A 15840-nucleotide genomic window follows, 5' to 3' on the forward strand; every position below is an offset into this window, starting at 1 on the left:
CACTTAACACTCACTTTTAAGGAAGAGTGCTAATTGGGATATCTTCTGTAAAGTGGTCCTTCCTCTGTGTTTAAACACACTGGTGCACTCCAGTGCTAATTATAACAACACAATTCATACAGCGCTGGTACAATTCTCTGCCATTGGGAAATATGCAGTAAATTAGAGATAAACTTTAAAGTTTCCAGATCTGAAGAGTTAGATGTAATTAGATGAAGATCATTAAAAAAAAAATTATGAACTACTTTGTATTTTGCATTTTCCTTCATGTTCTAGAAAATAATTACACAAGAACAGAGGTAAGTAAAACAAACAAAAAAGTTATACCATTGGCATCAACTGTTAAAAAAGCCAGAAGTATTTGTATCTATATTTGGTCACAGAATTATAGAGACCAACAGTCTCATAATATGCTTCATCTGGTATAGTTATGCACCAAAATATTTTGGGTACGTGTAATAAAGCTCAGCTTGAATTTCTGATATGGAACCAAATGCAACAGCTTTGTGAAGGTAAGCCAACACCACCAACAACCAAAAACCCAAACAAAAACAAATAAACAAGAGGACATTCAGGAAGAACAAGAAATGTGTGGTTGTTTAATAAAGCCTCTAAAAACTCACTCTCTTTCACAAAAAAATTTCTTCTGCCCTGTTCACTCATCTTTAGCTCTTCTGTCAACCTTCCCTTTTCTGACTGTTCTCCCATACCTCAATCTATTTTCTCTCTTCTTTACCGATGCCTGGAACTCTAAGCTTACTTTCAATCACCTCTGTATATTCCACATCCTCTGCCATTAACTTTGCTAATTAGCATATAATTATTTTCTAGCTCTTTCCACACCACTGATTTTTCAAAATCCAACCAAATCTAGATATGTATCTAGATCATATTTTCTTAATACCAAATGATGCAGCATCGCTAACACTCATTGTCACAGTCACACCACCATTTCCGTAGGCCTTTAAAGAGGGAAAGGCAGAGGCTGCTTAAGATTTTCACAGTACTAAAATAAGTACTATTTCAACCAGCACAACTGCCTAACCATGCCCTGTACTTCATCTTGTGTTCATACAACAGTTTTCTTCTGAAATGGACATCAATTCTGCCCATATCACAAGACTTCTTTTTGGTTTTGTCATTCATCTTATGAACACGGTGCTCACATGAAGCCATCCTGCCATGTCAGTTGATTTGTCTTTTAGAAGACAAAAATCTTTGCACTATCTGAGATTAAATTCCTTAACATCACTGAAAGTAATCACAATTCCCTTCATGAAAACACACTGGACTCTGCCACAAAGACAGAAAAGTCATCTTTTATAATTTGGCATCTACTGTTAGGAACAGCACAGAAACCTAAACTACGGTTTAACAGATTAACCCTCTAATTTCATTATCTGCATTCTAATTTATTCCATGTTAAGATACTAGAAGACAAGTTACATCTCTTTATGTCATTTGTTCCCATCATACAGCTAAAGAGCCGTGGCCACATGTCTACTACAACTGAAGTTGGGTGTGCTTGAGTACCTTCTGAGGACTGCTGCTCCATCCCATTGGCTCATGACAACAAGTGGCAAAGCCAATATCTCCCTAACAGGTTTAAACTAAAGGAATTCAGTGACTGTTCTGAAAGAATGAAAATATACCCCTGTTATTTAAGGCAATAGTGGTGAACCATTTTTTGGACTCAGCCTATCTACCATATGCCTTTTTCAGAGGAGCTTCCTCTTCTATACACTTCTGCTTCTTTCTGCTTTTCACTAGCACAATAGCAGAGCAATGGGATCCTGCCCCCTGACAGTCGTTGTCAGTTGTTAACATGACAGAATCATATCAAACAGAAAAACAGAATTTGCTCTTTTTCCTGCTCTAAGTGTTGGGGACCCCCGAGCTGGATGCAGCACTCCAGGTGGGGTCTCACAAGAGCAGAGTAGAGGGGCAGAATCCCCTCCCTCAACCTGCTGCCCATGCTGCTTTGGATGCATCCCAGGACAGTGTTGGCTTTCTGGGCTGCCAGAGCACATTGCTGGGTTATGTTGAGCTTCTTGTCCAGCAACATCCCCAAGTCCATCTCCTCAAAGCTACTCTTGACCCATTCTCTGCCCAGCCTGTATTTGTACTTGGATTGTCCTGACCCAGGTGCAGAATCTTGCATTTGGCCTTGTTTCACCTTCATGAGGTCCACACAGGCCCACCTCTCAAACCTGTCAAGGTCCTTCTGGATGGTATCCCTTCCCTCCAGCACACCATACAGCTGGGAGGGACACTTACTGACAGTCCACTTGATTACACTGGCCATGTTACCAAGATGTTAAACAGTGCTGATCCCAATAGGATCCTGGAGGAACATCACTCATCTCTGGTCTCCACTTTGACATCAAGCCATTGACTGCAACTCTGTTTAGAAAACTTCCCTGTCCTACCATCCAGGAGCAATTCTGGTAGTCACTCTCACACCACCTGAGCTGGGACCGAGGCCCCTTTGCAGCTCCACACCAAGCAACCAGCACTGAATGTATTGCTCTACATCTAGGTGTGACCATTCACCGAGTGGCCCATCTATCAAATCCGTGTCTCTCCAGTTTAGAGATAAGGACATCATGCAGGACAGTGGATACCAGTTAACTTTACAAATTCAGAACTGTAAATAAATTCATTGCCTCTAGTCACAGTGAGGTAACTCCTGACCTTTTAATAAGTGAACTCTAATATTTTTGGTTGCACACCATATTGTATAGAATTCTCCAATATTTTGAAATAAAAAACCATGCAGAGATGGCATGCAGTTGTGATCTCAGAACACAAAGGAATTTTTACTTTGTAAGCAGTTTTTGAACTGCACATTTTTGTATTTTTTTTATTTTTGTACTGTCAACCTATTGATGGGCACTGTCTGCCCATCAAGTGACTTCAGTAAGAATAATTTCTATCATATCCCTCTAAACAGATGCTGCTCTAGAAATCAGAAGGAGGAAAAGACCCACACTATATAGAAGGATTTGTGACATCCAGGCAAAAACAGTTATAGATTTGAAAGCAAGTTTCTGAAATCCACAGACTGGAATTCTAATTAACATTTGCAGATACAAACACAGACATGAAATGCAGAGAGTGGGCAATCTTTTAAATGAAGGGTGACTGACAAGCTTGAGAGTGTAATGAAATAACAGACTTGTTATGTTTATCCAATCCTCACATAAATATCTGTAGAAACATGTCAAAATACGAGCAGATTTAAGAGTAACATGAACCATCTTGATAATTGCACTCAGTTGTGCACAAGTATTCTGTAGATCTGGAAATCACTTCCTGCTATCACCCCTGGCCTGGATGCTCAGCCTCTCTGAGAAGAGCTCACAATTCAGTTATTAAAATGTACTATCCTGAGACAAGACAGACAGTAGAAGTCTCACACCTATTAGAACTGTGTACTAACTTTAATTATGGTCCAGAATTCCTAATGACACTGAGTACCTCCTAGAGAAATGAAGATGATTTATTGATTACAGCCAGCAAGAACTTTGCAATTATGGAATTTTTCTCTAGAATAAAAAAAGGAAGGAGGGAGAAAAATGCAAAGGATGAATCACTCTCTCAAAAAAGAAAAAAATCATGTTTTCACCACTTGCCTTGTGGAAGAGAATGAAAAATAAAGCTATTATTCTGTATTTCAGTGCCTACAGCATATGCCTTTACAGGGCAATCCCTCGTGTGCAGAGACATTTTATTAGGCAAGAAACATTTCAGAAAAGAGCAAGAAAATCCAGTGAAACTAAAGGGTCACAATAGGATAATTTATTGGGCACATTCTTTACATCCTTAAGGCACTGAAGCAGTTAATGTTTTAAGAACCTTTCAGTCCTTTCATTATTTACAGGAATTCATCCCCCTTGCATTGCAAACCCCAGAACAAGCAACTCTCAAGTCCGTGATCCTCCAAGATGAGAAAGCACACATCTGATGGCACCCAGATGCAGAGAACCTTTGATAAATATTCGGGGATATTTCCATCCTATGTTGTGATTTTTCCTGGACTACAGCAGAAGAATATAAGGAATCACATACTCAGGGATAAATCAAACTATTTCTCTTGCACATAAATGAAGGTTTCATCCCTTTCTGCTACTGCTGAGTGAAAGCAGAGCTCACAGACAGGGAAATTACTACAGTCAGAAGATAAGATTTTTACTTGATGTAAACCCCAAATCTAGCTAGGTGGATCTGCACAGGTGCTCCACCCTCAATGATTGTTACTATATCTACAAAATAGATAATCTGCAACTTTTATAAGCAATTATTTCTCCAGTTTTTGTTACAAAAACAAAACCAAATAAACAAGACAAAGAAACAAAACCCAAACAAACAAGTTCAAAGAAACAGACAAAAGAATGAGCTGGAAATAAATAGAAGAGACACTGCTGATAAAATGCAGAGATGACTGAGCAACTGGAGTGGTACTAAATATTGAGAAGGGTAGGATAACCATAAAAGCAAACCAGCTTAGCTGGTAAGTCAAAGCTATTCACAGGCAAACACAAGGTCAGACATTTGGTAAAGGAATTCAGAATTAGAGACTGTATCCTGTAAAGCAGTATCTCAAAAAAAGGTGAAAGCAACAGATTGGTCAAACATCTGCACTGCAGGGTACTGGCCCCATGCAGAGAGAGACTGGGGCAGGTGAAATCATCTCAAAAACAGAGCTACGATACAGGTCTGACTGTATCATAGTGTGCGCTATTACCATCTTCTTTAACCAAGAATATGTTTCTGAAACCTACTTAAAAAAATAAATAAGCCGTTTGCAAGCCTGAAAAATAATTTAGGCCATGGTTCGACAGCATTCAAAATGTGTCTAAACCTCAATAAAGTACACTGTCAGAGGCAGTAAAATGTTTTCCTCTTCTAGAGTCTTTGGGCGTATTTCCAGGTATTATCATTTTTAAAGCAAACTATTTTCTCTACAATTCAAGCTGGGCATGCTTCTTTCAGACAAAAGAGAACTGCTGGCCACACTCTCAAAAGGCACATTGAGCCCAGAATAAATAGCTTGCAGCTCCAAAACAAGGTCACACTTTCAGCAGTGCAGACCACGGCAATGCCAACAGGTCAACGCACTTTTCCTGAAAAATACATTGCATTCTCAGTATTTTGAATATTTCTTTTGTCTCCCATGAAAAACAGAAAAAGTATTTGTCTACAAACATCTGATGTTGTTAACAGCCTTATACAGAATTTTGCATGAAAAGTAAGAATTGCTTCTTGCATGTAGATCTCAGCACATTCTTTTAAATAAGAGGGGTTTTAGCCTTTTTAATTATATATAAACTTACCAGGCTATTTTTTGTAATAAGTGTTCTCATTATTTTCATTCACATTAAAGTCTACATGCATAGCTAGCAGAGGAAAATGAGCAGTAAATCCCTACAGAGCTGAAGGCAGCGAAAGGGGCAATGAATTTTTCCATAAATGTTTATCTAAATGAAACAACCAACTCATCCTATTCAGAGTGCACAAGTACTTAGATTGGCCTATTAGAACACACAAATAAAATTTCAATGTCGTATCTTCAAGGTTAAGCTGTCCATGCCCCCCTTGCAGGCTGTGGTGGGCTGACCCTGGCTGGACTCCAGGTGCTACCAAAGCCACTCTATCACCTCCCTCCTCAGCTGGACACAGAAGAGAAAATATAACAAAAGGCTTGTGGGTCGAAATAAGGGCAGGGAGAGATCATTCACCAGTTACTGTCACAGGGAAAGCAGACTTGACTTAGGGAAATTAGTTTAACTTATTACCAATCAAATCAAAGTAGGATAACGAGAAATAAAATGCAAATCTTAACACACGGTTCCCCATCCCTCTCTTCTTCAAGAGCTTAACTTCACTCTCAAGTTCTCTACTTCCTCCTCGCCAGCAGCAAAGGGGGATGGGAATGGGGGCTGCAGTCAGTTCATCACACATTGTTTCTGCTGCTGCTTCCTCCTCAGGAGCAGGACTCTTCACACTCTTCACGCTCCAGTGTGGGACCCCTCCCATGGGAGACAGTCCCTCATGAACTTACACAGCATGAATCCTCTGCATAGGCTGCAGTTCTCAATGAACTGCTCCAGTGTGGATCCCTTCCACAGGATGCACTTTTACAGGAACAGACTGCTCCAGTGTGGGTCCCCTATGGGGTCGCCAGTCCTGACAGCAAACCTATCGCAGTGGGGGCTCCTCTTTCCACAAGGCCACAGCAAAACCCAGCAAAACCCAAGATCAAATATGGCACATTTAAGTCTTTTCCATGACTCTGAAAGATGGAAAGGACACATTTATTTCTAACTGAAAGATCAGACCTTTGCTTTCTATAAAAGACAGATGAAAGAAACTCAAAGCATGGCCAGAAGAATCCACATCACTTGTACCAGGAGCACCCTAAAGCAGCAGCATCTGACCCGTCTCCCAGAAGGGTCTTGTTTTCGCTTTTATGAAAGCTGAATGTTTGTGACATTAGCTGTGTCATTTCACTGATTCTCTCTAAGATTATCACTTTATACTGACTGCTAAAAGGTCTACAAATATTAGTGTTTATATACTTAAGGTAGAGAAAATAGAGTGAATGAAATCTTAAGAAATAAACCATTCTGTGAGCAGTTCAGAAGTCACGTTATTGCTGAGACAAGGTTATCCATCCAGTACAAAGGTTTTATGAATACAATACCAGAACTCACTGACTCAATTCACCACTTTGACAGTAAAGAGTTCAGCTACTAATAACCTACAAATATGTAGGATAAGGACAGTAAATAGCTCTCCTAGGAATCCCAAGAAGTCTGTTTCATGTAAGATGACCACAACCAAATACTAAAAGACAGTATGAGACATAGGACAGACTGATTCTGAAATGGGTCAGAAGGAAGACTTTGCTAAAAAAAAAAAAATTCCTGGTCAAAAATACAGGCATTCTTTATATTCAAAATATTCTTTATATTCTACTTTTTAATATGCTGCTGTAAAAGTCCTATAGAAAAGTTAAGCTTTCAATACCTTGAAATATGCACTTACATTTTTCTATATATTTAATTTTTCTTCAGTGATCTTAACCTTGTTTAAATTTTCTTTCAAGGAGGTGATGGCTGTTCTCACAAGACTTCTACAGTCCTCTGTACAAGTATAGTAGAGAGAAGCCTGTAAGAGTAGTTTACTAATTGCTGGGGCTTCAAGCCATGAACCAGAAAAGGCAGACATGAAAGCTGTCTGTATATATTTAAATCTGAAGTTATAGACAAGCATTCCACTAAGTAAGGGGAAACTAAGTGATTAACATGCTTCACATCCTGTTCCCAGAGGCTCTATTTTTGCCAGTGACAACTCCACAGAGTTAACTACAAGCTCAGTGAATTATTCCTGGGACAGCTACATCCTCATCACCTTCTTCCCCTGCAGCTTTTTTGCCAAGATGTGACAAGTACACACATAGTCACACAACAGAAATGGGCCCCCAACATTTGAGGAGCTCTGTGAAACAGCAAAAGCAAACAGTTCTGTTGGCAACTATCAGCTCCAGCCTGCTTCCTTGTTTGGGGTGGGGCAGGATGCAAAATCCATATCTCAACTCCATGAGTTGTCATGATGGGATGAGGTCAGACCTGGCCCTATCATGTGCACTCAGGTCTTTCAGACAGAATCTAGTTCCAAACCCAAAACATGTGACACTCTCCAGGCTTCAGAAGTTGCTTGTCCAGATTATCTAGCAAGTCAGGCATTCCCCACACAACATGGGGATTGTCACAGGGCCTCCTTTCCCCACTGGCTTCTCTGTACAGGCAGTCTGGCAGTACATTATATAGTAATTTTCCCATCATGTCAGTAGCAGCATTCTATTGAAAACACTGTGCATCAAGTCACATTACCCTTGGGGAGACTCATCACTTTTATGGATACGAAAGGGAAAGGAAGATGACAAGGAATAACAACTGCCCATCGTGACAGCCTTACAAGTGTGAAAAGTTTTCTGACAACATGATTGTCATTAATGCACTACAAATCCTAATTAATGTGGAAATACATGCCTTGTTTCTTCTTGTTTCTTCTAAAAGCAGTCACCATTTTCAAGTGCTGTCAAAAGTGGCACCATTTAAAGGTCAGAAAGTTGTCAAAAATGTGAGCAATTAGCTGCTGTCAAGTAGAAATGACGTCCAAGGGATTATACTGCTTGCTGCATTCACAGAAAAATGGAACTAGATCAAACAAGTAAGCCTTGATCTGTCCTTATGCTTTTTTTCAAAGTGATGATTCATGAGAGACCAGGTCCTCTGCTCTTTTACTAGTTCTGAAATCAAACTGCCCTTTTTCTGGATGCTGAATCACTAGTAGTGCTTTCTTTAACTCAAAAAGAGAAGCAAAATTAGGCAGATTGCATTTGTATAGGTATGTTTGCATGCCAGGGAAACTGAGGAACAAAAAGGTAAAATGAATCGATGCAAGTGCCTGTCACTGTTGAATTGAGTCCAAAGACAGCTTTGTCAGTCAGCTCCTGCTCAGAGGGAGCTTCACCCCACGAATTAAGTACAAGAGTGGAGAGGGTCTCCTTTCTGACCACTCTTCCTTGTGCAGGTCTTGCCTGTATACATGGTTTTACAAGGCACGAGTTCCACAAAGCTCCCTCGCAATACTACAAGTACATAATAGACAACACATTTCCAAAGTACTTTGAGCTCTTCAGATAAAAAGCAGTACAACCCCAGGTTATTACTTGTGTGATATATTACCAAATTCAATCCAAACTTTCATTTTCAGAAACAATTTAGGACCAAACCACTAACCAACATCTAAGACACTTAGAAATCTACTGAAAGATAACCATCTATATAAGGAATCCAAAAAGGGAAAGAAACAAACTGTTGAATTTTTTTAAAATTTTGCCTGCAATAGTCTAAAAACATCAAAAAATATACATTATTTATATAATAACCTCTATAGTAATTCAAGAGAACAAAAAAGAAAGGGTCTGATCCAGATTACCTTAAATAGGGGTGGCATGTGATATAAGTTGCAGTCCCACTTCAACTGCATTTACTTTCAAACATATGAATTGGACTTTTCTTACAAAACCAAAAAACGGACAAAAAAATTCCAAACAAATAAATTACAGCATCTTTGATTGGCAGGATTATTTGTCACATTGGGAACATGCTGCAGCACAGGAGGGAGAGAAGAATCACCCAAAAAGCTGGCATTACAGATTTTCAGCACTTCAGAACAAATTAAAGATTCTGTCCTGCTTTTCACTAGATAGCATGGCAAATAGGTTTTATTTGCTGTATTATAGTTATTTTTATTTACCAAAAGTCAGTCTCCAGATAGCTGCATTGATCCTGCTACACTTGAGGCCATTTAATCTAAAGAAAACTGTTGTAAAGAAAAATGTTTTTAAAAAACCCAACAATAGCAGCAAAGGGCATCTTGGGGAGTTTTAATGAGATTTTTCTGTTCAGTGCAAATTTAACATTCCCACAGAACAGATCGATACTACTTGTTTATCCCAGACATGTTTGGGAGCATCCTGCACTTGAACCCCTCCAAGAAGATCAATTTTCCCCCTGGCCCTTTCGACTTTCTCCTCACTGCTCTGCAGCAGGATATTGGCCATCCAGCTACCAGGAGTGCCAGAGACAAGACATCTGTAGCACCCCACTCATTTCCAGTCCAGGTCAAAAAGGAATTTTTTCCTGAAGAAGGGAATACTGCATAGTTCAACTTGGAAAGCATGTTTTCTTTATTTCCACACACACAAATACCTGTGGACAAATTAAAATCTTATATTGTAGTGCTGGCAGCTGTTCTCCCATCACAAGTAGGGCAGAGTTTTGAGAGGACTTTTAACACTTTGAAAAGTTAAAATACTAATTTAGTAAGGGCAACAAATCCAACAGTATTCAATGATGAATCTGTGCTGTTCTCAATCCATTCCTGGCTACTTTTAAATTTCCTTTAGAAGTTTTTCATTCTCATTTTCCCATTTCTCTCTTTCTACCACTAATACTTTTTCAGGACATGGTGTGGGAATTAACAAGTATTTCTTTTTCCATTTCCTCAGTTTCAATCATAGCCTTCTCGAGTTTATAAACAAAGCTGGCCAAAATAATAGGAGACTACAACTATTTGGCGTCTCCTCTTTCTTCTTAAAGTAGATGCTCTCACATTTCTGTATTTCATTATACAAGACAACCATGAGAAAAGCAGGTAAAAAGGACTAGGGTTAAAGCCCCCCCAAACACACCTTCCTGCTTGAATGCAGTTTGTGATTTGGTAAACAGCAAAAAAGCCTTTATTTTATTTTTTGAAAAGAAAGAAAGTATTCTGAAGTGGATTGACTGTCCTTGAACCCTTCCACCCACACAGCCCTTTCATTTTTCTCCTGTTTTTCGTTCTCATTTTCATACTATATCAATACAAAGTGTATGAAACTGATCCTTTTCCCCTCCCATAATTACTCCTAAAGGAAAAAAAAAAAAAAAGACCACCAAAACAATATCTAGCATAGGCATGACCTTAACAGCTTAAATCAGAATAGTAAATACTACCAAAAAATTCAGAAACCTCTGATGATACTGGGACCCTCCATTTTTCAGTTGCCCTAGAGATCATATTTGAATAAGCCCATTTCCTATCTGCTGAGGACAAAGATCCTTTCATTGTGACTCAGAAGTGCCAGGCCACTTGTAACATTTGACATCAGTGGTGACACAAGATGTGAAGGCATAGCTAAGGGGTGTTTGAAGGCTGTCACACTGGCAGGTGAAGCCTGTTTCTGAAGGATGCAGGCTGGCAGGGAATGGGCACCTTCTGGCTCCCCTGCCACAGCCCACTGCGCTGCACTGCTAACCCAGTCTGCCCACTGCTAGAGAGATCTCCTTGAGCTAAATATTTCTTCATCCAAACCACAGCAAGGGCAGGAAGAGAAATCGAATGAGTATAAACAAATACCAGCTGAATTCAGAGCTGTTTTTTAATGAAGATGCTTAAACTCACTCCTAAGTGGTTTTGCACTGACAAGTTGAAAAAAAACAAACCCACAAAACAAACCACACAAAAGAGATTTGATTTAAAGCTACCCATGTCACCAAGCCATTCTCCATACATCTTTATTCTCAATTCCATGACATTTTCAGAGACAACAAACACAGCATAAAATACTGTTAGATTAAAACATTTTCCTGCACACCCTCTCCACCATCTCCATTTGTGCCAAAACTGCTACCTCTATTTCAGTTCATATGCAGTCTTAATTGCAGTTGTAATGGCAAAGGTCAGTATTGATCCATCAACCCATCTACCCAGCAAGACTTCACAAGCTTATTCTCATTCATGCAAAATACTGAACAGTATTAAGAGCTATCGATGAGTGAGAACAGGGTCAAGGACTATGCCTTGGATGTTCTCTGCAATATTATCTCACAACAGGCATTCCAATAATTTGGACTAGACAGCAGAACAAGTCTAGAAGAGATCCAAAACTGCAGATAATCTTAGATTTTGCTTATTAGACACTAATTGTCAAGCATTTGGAGTGTTTGGAAATGTAACTCTGAGTCAAGTGGTAGAAAAAACAAAAGGTGAATGGACTTGTTTAAAAAAAAGTGTATAAAATAATTTTCCAAATAGAGTAACTGGAAAAAAGCACTACTTTCTGCCTTAGTGTGGGAACAAGAATATCAGGTCTGTGCTCAATGTTTCTCCTATTGCAATTCAAAGTTGAACCAAGAGGGCATGAGATTCTTGACACGGAAGGAGAAAAGGCTCTGCTACTGCAATAAAGAACCTACTGAGCCAAAAGTCATCAGGAGCCTTTGAGAGAGGCAGCTTTTTCTGGACCCTGGTCCCATCAACTTCCCAACAGAAAAAAAAAACAAACCATGCCTCCATAGGATTCTTGCTGCCACAGGGTTCAAAAGTAGCAGCTCCAACTTTGGTTGACACATCACATCCTTTGGATCAGAACTCTGATAATTCAGAACAGAATGGCAAGTCATTACACATATTGTATGACAAATTATTACTGGTTTATGATTCAGCACAACACCTAATATGTCTGCATCAATGACTCTTCCTTAGCTATGACAGAACACCTGTGAGGAGCCAAAGCCTGACAAAATTTGCAAAGGTGAAAGGTAATTCACTTCCTGGAAGGCATTGGAAGAGTTTATCCTGGAATATGAACCAGATCAAAGCCCAACTGCTCTATATCCATAGACTATTTATTCCTATCATTAGGAACACCTCAAAGTGACCTACTCACTGGGAAGAAAGAAGGTGCTCCTTATGTCAGACGAAGTACATCAGAAGTAGGTTGCTCTAAAAGGACATTTATTTTAGAAGTACCTAATTCAAACAATTGAACATCACCTTATACAGATTAGGGCTTTGTCTTATATTTCATACACAGTTGCTAATTTTCAAGTTGGTGGCTTGAAGCCTTTTAAAAGATTAAATACTGAACCCAAAAATAACCAGAATGGGGCCCAGGTAGTCTGCGAGACAGAGAGCCTTCAGAAGCCTTGGAAAATTTTCCTTCCAAATAGTCTTTCTTATCCTGCAGGATTTGAAGCCCTCCTACTCTAAAGAAAAAGATAATGAAATCCAAAGGATGTCATCCACAGCACCTGGTTGGTGGTGACATCTCTATCTAATTAAAAGTTTACAACTTCACATTTAAAATGACTGTTCATGAAAAAGTGCAATTTAGACACTATCAACCAAGATACAAAACCCCCTGAAAGTCTAAACATGAGCCTTGCTGCTGTACAGAGTGTTATTTGTTCTTTCTTCCACAATATTTTGAGATAGGTTCTATGTTCCCTCATGTTACAACTATTTACTGCCATGCAGGAGAAAGGCATAAGCTGGCTTTACTTACAGATCTCCTATCTTCTTTCAACTCCTTTTTCTGCTGGCAATGGTTTGCCACTGCTTCTCCCGATCCCTGGACCACCCACCCAGCACTCCCAGCACTGGGAGCCACGTCCTCCTCTGCCCACCCTCATTATTCACCCATGGGGCTCTCTGAGCAGAAAGACACCAACAGCAACCAGGAAGAAGCTGTTGCTGGGATAACTTTGATATTCAGCTATATGATAGCACTTTATCAGCAAGGACTGTCACTGGGCTGTGAGCACTGTGAGGGCTGAGGCAGCCCTGCCCAGGCACGGGGGCTGAAGGGCCCTCCAGGAGGAGAGGCCAAGGCTGCTCTGCCCCACAACACATCCACTTCCATCCAATTCCAGTGGTGCCATCACGGAGCAGGGCTGAACCGAGCCCAGCACCAATACTGCTGGTACCTCTGAGGAAGCTGATGTACAGAGGGGTGAAACACCAGGGATGAACTGAGGGGAGAAGGTGAGAGAAACAGCAGGCTGGGAGTCTGGCTACAGCCCAGAGTCAACCCACCGCATGGACTCCAAGCATATTCACATCACTGGACACTTATTCAGAAAAAAACGTCTCCCAAGAAGAGCTGGAGAATACAGGCTCAACCAATTTCTAGAGCAAAGCACAGGTCACAGAGCCACGACCTTTTCTGCTGGAGCCGTACACTTTGCAGTTCCTTGCATGGAGATATAAAGTGGAGAAGAAACCAAAAAAGCCTGGAATAGTCCAACAGAGAGCCTGACTCTGACAGGAAGCAAAGGAAGCAGCTTCTGGGTTCAGCACTAGCTAAGAAATAGGGGAATAATGATTATTAAAAGATATAATTAGGAGTACCAGCTCAAAAACAACCTACATTTGGAGCTTCCTTGTGCCTAGGGCTTTGTGCAAATTGCATTCAAATAAACAAGTCTATGTCAGTGAAAGGAAACTTATCACCAATTTTTAATTTTCCTCTTTAAGATGAACAATATGCAAGGTGTTTTATGTTGAATACCCATTTTACCCATTTAGGTTAAAAGCAGGTTCTTTTTTTTTCCCCTCATATATTTTCCTTCTTAAAAAAGAAAAAAAAAAAACCAAAACAACAAAAAAAAACTAGCAAAACTGATAAACACATACACAAAAAAACCCCTACACCAGAGTCAGAAACACAGGAATAATTCAGGTATGGATAAAATTGGATGGAAAAAAAATATGTCTTTATTACAGCCTTTCAGAGCGGTGGCTGCAGTGAAAGAAAACACAAGTGACTTTCATCCTCTTGCTTAAGTCAGGACACTAATAAGGTGTGGCTATAATGTAAGAAAGAGGGAAAAGAGGCTTATATCTACACAAACATCCCCCCTTCTTTTAGCTTTCTGTTAAACATGTTCTTCTGCTCTCAGTAGCAGCCCAAACATATGTGCAGTGGTCACAGAAGAAAAATAAGATACTGGAGTAGATTCAACATATTGAGCAAATCCCCTGAGTTCATAATTCCCCATCATTCTCTTCCCTCCAGATGCTACTCAGGACTTTACAAAATTAAGTTACATAAAAATGCTTTCATTCCTAGGAAATGGAATTTCATTTCATCCTATTCAGACAACCTAATAGCTGTACAGATTACCGTACCCTATGTTGCATAGGAAACCACTTTAAAAAAAAAATGAAGTCTTTTCACTAAAAGAAGGAAGAAAATGCACTCCAGCAGATTTACATTTGCAGTAGATTTGCATCTGCTGCTGTAGCGAAGTGAGGTGTCACTGGTAGAAGTGGAATTTAGATAAAATACCTTCATATAAAATGTGTACCATACCCATTTACAACAGGAAAAACTTAATAAATTCAAGATAGAAAAAATTATTAATTGAAAAGAAGCCATATGATTGGATGTGTAAAGATAATCTTGACATAAATGCAGTTATCTTCTGTGGGATAATTTAAACTGAACTTCTTTTACAGAATACCTATTAACAAGGTATGACAAAACCCATAATTAATCTGAAAACAAGAATGCAACATTAAGTTTCCCAGCACCTCAAGTTTTTTAATGAATGAAATATTTCCTGCTGTCTTTCATCAGAAGAGTAACCTAATAAAGTTTTATTAAAATGTACAGTAACAGAACAGATAGGTTTAAAGTACAGCCTCTGTACAGTCTAATGAGGCTTTGGCTCATAAAAATGCTTAGACTTTCATTAAAGAGATCAATGAACCCAAAAGAAAATTAGTTTAGCAAAAATATAAATGCAGATTCTGCAGAATACCATTTAGCTGAAAATGTAGTTTGTAAGCTTCAATATGAACCAGGGCATCTTTCACAAAAGAGTATAAATGAAGGCAAAGCCGTGGCAACAGACTAACAAGACAAACAAACCTGAGGTCTTCATAAAGGATTAAGGGGCAGCCCCAAAGCTTGTCATAACCTCTGAGTGCAACTCATTTGGGCAAGCTCAGCAAAGAGAGAGAAGCATGGAGTGTGAGGAAAGGCAGAGCACGGCAGAGCCACAGCATCACCAGAATGTGCAGCGCAGGATGATGGAGGGAGGGTTTTGCTTCCACATAGGGATGTCCTGCACAGAGCCAAGGATTATACTTGAATTCTTCTACATAGCCAGTTTTTAGACAGATTTATCTGTTTTAAATTGGCAGTACACCGCTGTATTGCTCTACAGCAACATATATGACTCATATCTCAAGGAGACATACTAAAAAACGAACTGAGTCTAGGACTTGGAAATGTTTGTGTTTTCATTCCAGTTGCAATGATGTATAAAAATTGCCTTTAAATTTCCTGGGCAGTAAACATAAATTTTTAGTGATAAATATTACTAAACAAGTAATAACAGTCACATTGTAACAGTTAGAAATCCCTCATAGATGCAAAATATACTTTCATCTCAAGATCCACTGCAAATTTCTGAGGTCGCTAAGTACCTCTCT

The sequence above is a fragment of the Pipra filicauda genome, unplaced genomic scaffold, assembly GCF_003945595.2.
Source record: "Pipra filicauda isolate LSUMZ 115617 unplaced genomic scaffold, ASM394559v2 scaffold126_size2276778_pilon, whole genome shotgun sequence".
Taxonomy (NCBI): Eukaryota; Metazoa; Chordata; class Aves; order Passeriformes; family Pipridae; genus Pipra; species Pipra filicauda.